Below are 6,683 nucleotides of genomic sequence, written 5' to 3'. Positions count from 1 at the left end.
TCAACAAGAGGCGCCACCAGCAGAGATGAAAACTGTCTACCAGTACTGGGGTAGAAAAGTCCATGATTCTGAGGACTCTTCTGGGACCACCTCCCTTGGGGTTGGGGCTTCCTAATGGCTGGTGTGCCTTCTCATGGAGCAGCACAGCCACCCGGCTGCTCGCTCGCTCCATCCATGAGCATCTTTTTGTCCCCCCTTGGACAGAGAAAGAGATGTTGACAAGGAAGGATTGTGAGCCTCGCCTCTGACCGGAATACGTGCTCAGGCCCCACTCTCACAAACGTTAGCTAAATTTATATATATTATAGTTATATATTAAAAAGTTGAAAAAAAACTTTCCCGAAGAGAAACTCCTGAAGAACCCAAGTGGCTCAGGACGTTTACTGTCCCCCAATTCACAAAAATTCTCTTATAAAAACTTCCATGTGATCTTGAAACCCCACGCCCTTTTGCGTTCCCCACTCCCATCCCTCTTCTGTGTCCCCACAACCCTGGACTGTCCCCTGCTCCAGCCTAGTGGCGTCCAGTCTCATCTCTGGCCATCCATGGCTGCCATGGCTTTCAGAGGGGCGCCCCCTGTCATGCTCTGGGAGACCATGTGGACTATGGGCAGTGGAGATGGAAAGTGATGGGAGAAGAGGGTGGGATCCAGGGCACCTGGTGGTTGGGTGGGGATGCAGCCCAAAAGGAGCTGAAGTCTGCAGGGGGAGCAGGCCACAGCTGTCATGGGGCTGTTGCTGCTCTGCAGGTCCTCAGAGGTCCGAAGCATGGAGAACATGGTCAACTCATCAGGGAAGTTGGGGGTGTAGCAGGGGTACTGCTAGGGTTACGCATCATCTGCAGGTGGTGGTGGCAGTTGGGAATGTTGCTTTCTTGAAAGAACGTGCTTAGGACAGTCTCGAATTGCCAGTGCGCTGCTTGCAGCAGCTGCTACGCCCTGTCGGCCGCGCAGCCCGCGGCCAGCATACTGGTGGATCATGACCTGGTGCTGCAGCTCGTCGGTGTTCACCGACGTGGAGCTGGGCGGCCGCCCCGGGCTCGCGCTCGCAGCTCCGCTGCCTCCGCCGCCGACCGGCAAATGCTGAGGTTCAGCTCGCACCGCCGCGCCGACCAGGCAAACAACAGCGCGGGGCGGAGCCGCTGGGCCCAACGTTGGGGTGGGGGGCGAGCCGACGCTGCTGACTGGCCCACTCGCCGTCTGGCCAGCTGCTGGCTCCCACAAGGATGTTTGATTCAAATCCTGCGGCGGGCCCGGCCGCTCTGTTTCTCTCAGGCTCTCTTTTCTAGGGAGAGAACCACACTAATGAGTACTCCCTGAGGGATACATGCTTGTGACTCGATAATCTGCCAAAGGCCATATCTCATAATCACAGCACGCTGTGGTCTCAGTTACTATAAACATATTTCAGGGGGACATAAACAGAAAAGGCCTCAGCACAGTTTTGAACTGTCTCTCTTGGTCTCACCTAAGACGTCAACCATCCCTTTGTCTTGTGTCCAGTCTACAGCACAGAGTATCTAGTGCTAGTGGCTCAGTCTCAATATTGAGAAAGAAATCTGAGTGTGTAGGTCTTTGGAGAAGGCTGGCTTAGGGGCTAATGCTCACAGTGTAGAAGCAGCAGATGAGTCTCTCTGGTCAAGGCTCAGGCTGGGCAGGTTGTTCTATGTTTATTCCTTAAAAAATACATTTCTAGAAATCTATGTGAGAGCTGTCAACATGGCTTAGAGGGAAAAATAAAAGCACTTACCACATAAACCTAAGGACCTGAGTATCCCAGAATTCATGCAAAGGTAAAAAAGAGAGAACCAACTCCACAAAGTTGTCCTGATCTTCACACATGTGCCCTAATATGTATGTGCCCACACATTCATCATACATTTTACAAACAATAAAAGTTAATAGTTTTGTCCAAACTTTTAAAAATAAGTGTTATATGAACACCATATTTTAGTGCACTGAATCTAATACAAATTGCAGTGCAGATGACTAACATTAGTGTAGTAACCTCTTTACATGACAGAGTAATACACATATGACGTGAGTAGTATAATCCCTATTGTTCACATGAGAAATGTGAAGCTCTCAGAAGATGAATGGAGGAGTGACGTACCAGCATCAGAGGCATTTATGGAAGAGCCTGAGTACCACCTGCTTGTGGTCCAGAGAAGAAGGGGCTATCCACGTGAGAGATGAGTAGCAGAGCTAGTTGTCACCCAGTGGACAGGAAGTGAGGCTGCAGAAGCTCAGAGAAGACAATGGGACCAAGGCGGATGTGGAAGGTAACTTGAACAATGTAGGTGTTCCCTGAAAAGTTGTACGAGATCTGCTCCATGACTAGCTTAGGAACAGAAGAGCCCTCAGCAGTTTTGTGCTGTCTTTCTTGGTCTCACCTAGGATGTGAACCATCCCTTTGTCCTGTATCCAGTCTGTATATGTCACCCAGTCATGTATTGCCCCATCGCTGTCTCTGTCTCAGATCTACTGTCACTGAAGTTCTGTGTCCAGATAACCCTTCTGTAGAAGCTCATTGTTACCACAGTGCTGTGTTTTCTGGCTACCTTTTTCTTACGATGGAGTGGCATTGCCATCTCACATCATCACAGGAAGAACAGTGTATGTAATAGTTTAAGGGTAAAACAGCCAGTTTGCGTTACTTTCACTGTAGCATACAGTTAAACATTGCTGTTAACCTGTTATTGTGTTTAATTTATAGGCTAAAGTTTATCATCAACATTCATGTACAGAAAAACAGCATGTGTAAGGCTTGGTGCTATTCCACTGGAGTCTCATCATGCATTCCCCATGGATAAGGGATTACTAGTACTACTGAAGGACAGAGCACAGCGCAAAAATGCATTCTGCACACACTTACCAGACTTAATATGTTTGTGCACACACACAGTCCAAAGGGAGAGCATGGAAGCCATCATTTAATCACAGCCTCCTTAGTAAACGTGGTTCCATATATGTACAATTTTCAGCCAACTAAAGCTTAAGTACCAAAATATTTTTAGTTAAAGTTGTTTTATATGGGAACATTTCTACAATGAGATAATCCCTATAAAGCATGGAACACAAGTCCTGGCACATACCTCAATAAGTGTTAGTCATTTTTAATGTTAATTAACTGGATTATGTAAGTGTCTGCCTTAGGAATCAGAGTAAAGAGAGTAAAATTCATCCCAAGGTCATCACAAATATTAATTACTTAGTGAGACTATGAGCACAAGGACATCTGGGAAGCGACCAGGAATTCTGGGGTTGCTGGCTCCTGCACAAGACAGCTCCAAGGTGAGGGATGGCTCGTGGTGGGACTAGCAGTCAGCTAACTACTACTCACTGTCAAGATGCTGGTCCTTGTGGCTGTCAGTGTGCCTGCACTGGCTACTTCTTACCCCACAATTACCACTAAGCATCTTTGAGCTGAGACATTGAGCTAATTAAATATTGGAAATACATACAAACAAGGACTGCTCTATTTAACCTATTTCAACCCATTTTCTGATTGTTCAGAAACCCTGAAGTTTCTAGAGTGAAGTCTATGAGTCTATCCAGGTGCGATGATGCATACCTATAATAACAGCAATCAAGAGGCTGAGGCAGGAGGATTGCAATTTTGAGGCCAGTCTGAGCTACATAGTAATACTCTGTTTCAAAAAGTAAAATGAAGGAACATTTAAGAGGGCAACCTGCCCTCAGAACTTTCCCACACCCTCAGTTTGGATTCCAGGAAAACCTAAGAAGTCCCCAAAATCAAACTTAAGAGATGTTGTATCTGCTTCAAACATGCAGAGATCTATCTGCTTGTCATGATTTCCTAATAATTCAATGTGTTTTCTTAGAATCAACATTGTATTGAATATTGTAAAACATCTAAGCTGACTTACAGTGTAAAGAGGATGTGTCTGGGTTCTATGCTATTACTACTCAGTTTTACATAAGAGACCTGGCCATCTGAAATGTGATATTGATGAGGGGGCCTGGAACCAAAGTCCCATGTATACAGAGAACGGACTGTATGCTGACTGTTAACTATACCTTATAGAAATTTTCAAGGTGATAATCAGAATCTAGGGGAAGATTCATTAAAACAGATGAGTCTGGCCCATGTATGGTTAGACAGGGCCAGTGTGGAGGAGGTGGCTCAGAGTCAAACAGTGATTACCCAGAGCCCTCCCGTCTTGTCTCTTAATTAGCCTCTTCTATGACAAGAGTTGTTCAGAGAAGAAAGAAGGCAAAACTCAGAGATAATAACCTTCATTGCTCTCTGCTTTTTAACTTCTTTCTGAAGATCTCTGTTGAGAGGCTACCTACAGGAAGTACATTAAGCAGCATCCAACATAAACCTGACCCATCTCTCCCCTTCTGTCCACAGCAAGTACCCATTACTCATAGGCACAATAGTACTTTTCAAGGGAGGACATAGGAAGAAAGGTGGAATCCACTTCTTCTGCTCATAGGTCAGCCTATTTGTGATATGATGAAGCAAGATTTTATTCTATTCAAAGCATTACTGTGTGTTAAGAATCAGAGCTTTTGCTCAGCGTTTTTCTTTTTAAGATTTTATTTATTTTATGTACGTTAGTACACTGTCATTGTCTTCAGACACACCAGAAGGGGACATCAGATCCCTTTACAGATGGTTGAGAGCCACCATGGGGTTGCTGGGAATTGAACTCCAGACCTTTGGAAGGCCAGTCAGTGCTCTTAACTGCTGAGCCATCTCTCCAGACCTTGCTCAGTGTTGTCAATATCTGCCCAGTAACTTGAGTTTAGAGATGATCATGAATAGAATCCCCATGATGGCACAAGTGGCTTTATAAGGACAAGTAGTGAAACCTCATTATCACATTTGCTCTGTCTTACTAGGTGATGCCCTCATCATGTTAGGATGTAGCAAGAGGGCCCTTATCAGATACTGTTGCTGTGTTCTTGAAACTCCCAGTCTCCACAGATCATGGGCCCAACAAATCTATTTTGTTTAAAAAATGACCCAGGCTGTGGCATGTGGTTATAATTACAGAAAATGAACTAAGACAGTATCTTCTGTTATGTTTTCTAGTCAACTTGAGTATAGAAGCTTTGAGGGATATAAATATAGATTTAAGTAATTTATTTAGGGCCAGTGAGATGCCTCAGTGGGTTGATGATCTGAGTTTTAGCCCCAGAATAGATATGGTGGAAGGAGAGAGCTAACGTCTGAATGTTGTCCTCTGTCTCTACACGTACAATGTGGTACTCACATGTGTGCATGAACCCACACAAGTAAATAAATACTTTAAAGTTATTTTATTTTGTAGTGTTTAACTCAACAACATTAATACATATATTTACTGATTTAGCTACACTGTATCATAAAGCAATGCAATACTGTATTCATTCAATAATACTAAATTTTCTACTTTCCCCTCAGTTTTATATTAACTCTTCATGTGACTATTGGCTATAGGTATTTTTATAAGTCCTACTGTCAATGCTGAGCCATTACAAGTATTCTAAAGTGCATGACTTTTGATTCTGACCTATTGAAGGCTGTGGCCATGCCAACTAGTAAACAAGTTCAAACTACAAGCTTTCATTGACTGGAAAATGAACTCAAATCATAAGCTTCTATCTTATGATTGACTAAGAAAGATGATTTTTTCATTGATCCTATCATAACCTTCAGAATTTGAACAATTACCCCTTTCTTAATTGATGTTTTGTTGGTGTACAGTGACACTCAACTGTTCCAATGTGAGGTCCTTATACTGATTATTAACCCTTCCTCAAGTGGATTTTCTTTTTTTTTTTTAAATGATTTCCCGAGTGACCTCTATTAGCATCCTAAACTGACATTATTGAAAGTGTTTCCAGAGTTAAGTGTCCAAGGTAATTCAGTTGTGATAACATTCTACATTGTGAATCTTTGTAGTGACTTGACATTAGATGCTTCTTCCTAATGAATAAACTTTAAGGGAGGAAAACCAATATTGTCTTCTCATACCAGACCAGGATGTGGTCATTGATCATCACACGGACAAACTTCTTGACTTCGATGCTGAGAACAGAACACAGGTTCTCTGAAAAAATGAACAACTGCTCTTGACTTTTTAGTCATTTTTCCAGCCCCCAAGTGTGGGTCTATCTAAAAAGATAGTGGGGACAAATCCCTGCTGAATAAGGTAAAATAAAAATATTACTAAAAGTAAAGTAGAGAATAGAAAGGGACTTAAGATAAAAAGGCAATTGAAAGATTGTCTATCAATGAATACATTCAGGTTAGCTGTTATTCTTCCCTTAGGTGTCCCATTATATTCTGCTTTCCATATTTTATAATAGATACTTGGAGCCTTTTAATAAATAAGCGATGTATTTTTTCTAATTTAAAGCTTCTGAAGTTTCTCTTTGAATTTGATATTTTATTTCTCTGATTAAAGCAGCTTTAAATGACTCATGTTTTGTTTGAAGTCTGAAATATTAAGACATAGTTTCTTCAAACATTGCTTTTACTCATTCCTTGCTATTCTTTTTTATGTTGAATCTTCTCTTTATTTCATGTATTTTGTTATCCAGTTCTTATTTCTATGGATCTATGCTCCATTTTAATTGCACTTGTGTGTGCATACATGTGTGAGTCTCTCTCTCTCTCTCTCTGTGTGTGTGTGTGCGCGCGTGTGTAAACCTCAGAAGTGCATGTTGA

The 6,683-nt window shown here is 42.6% G+C and overlaps 1 pseudogene; it reads right to left on the bottom strand.

Annotated features, from left to right (window-relative positions):
* Positions 1–529: 529 nt before the first annotated feature.
* Positions 530–2,333, bottom strand: LOC114634123 (annotated as a pseudogene).
* Positions 2,334–6,683: the final 4,350 nt, after the last annotated feature.

This window comes from Grammomys surdaster, unplaced genomic scaffold, assembly GCF_004785775.1.
Source record: "Grammomys surdaster isolate TR1022 unplaced genomic scaffold, NIH_TR_1.0 873, whole genome shotgun sequence".
Taxonomy (NCBI): Eukaryota; Metazoa; Chordata; class Mammalia; order Rodentia; family Muridae; genus Grammomys; species Grammomys surdaster.
Note: the sequence above shows the minus strand (reverse complement) of the source record. Positions and strands in the feature narration are given on the sequence as shown.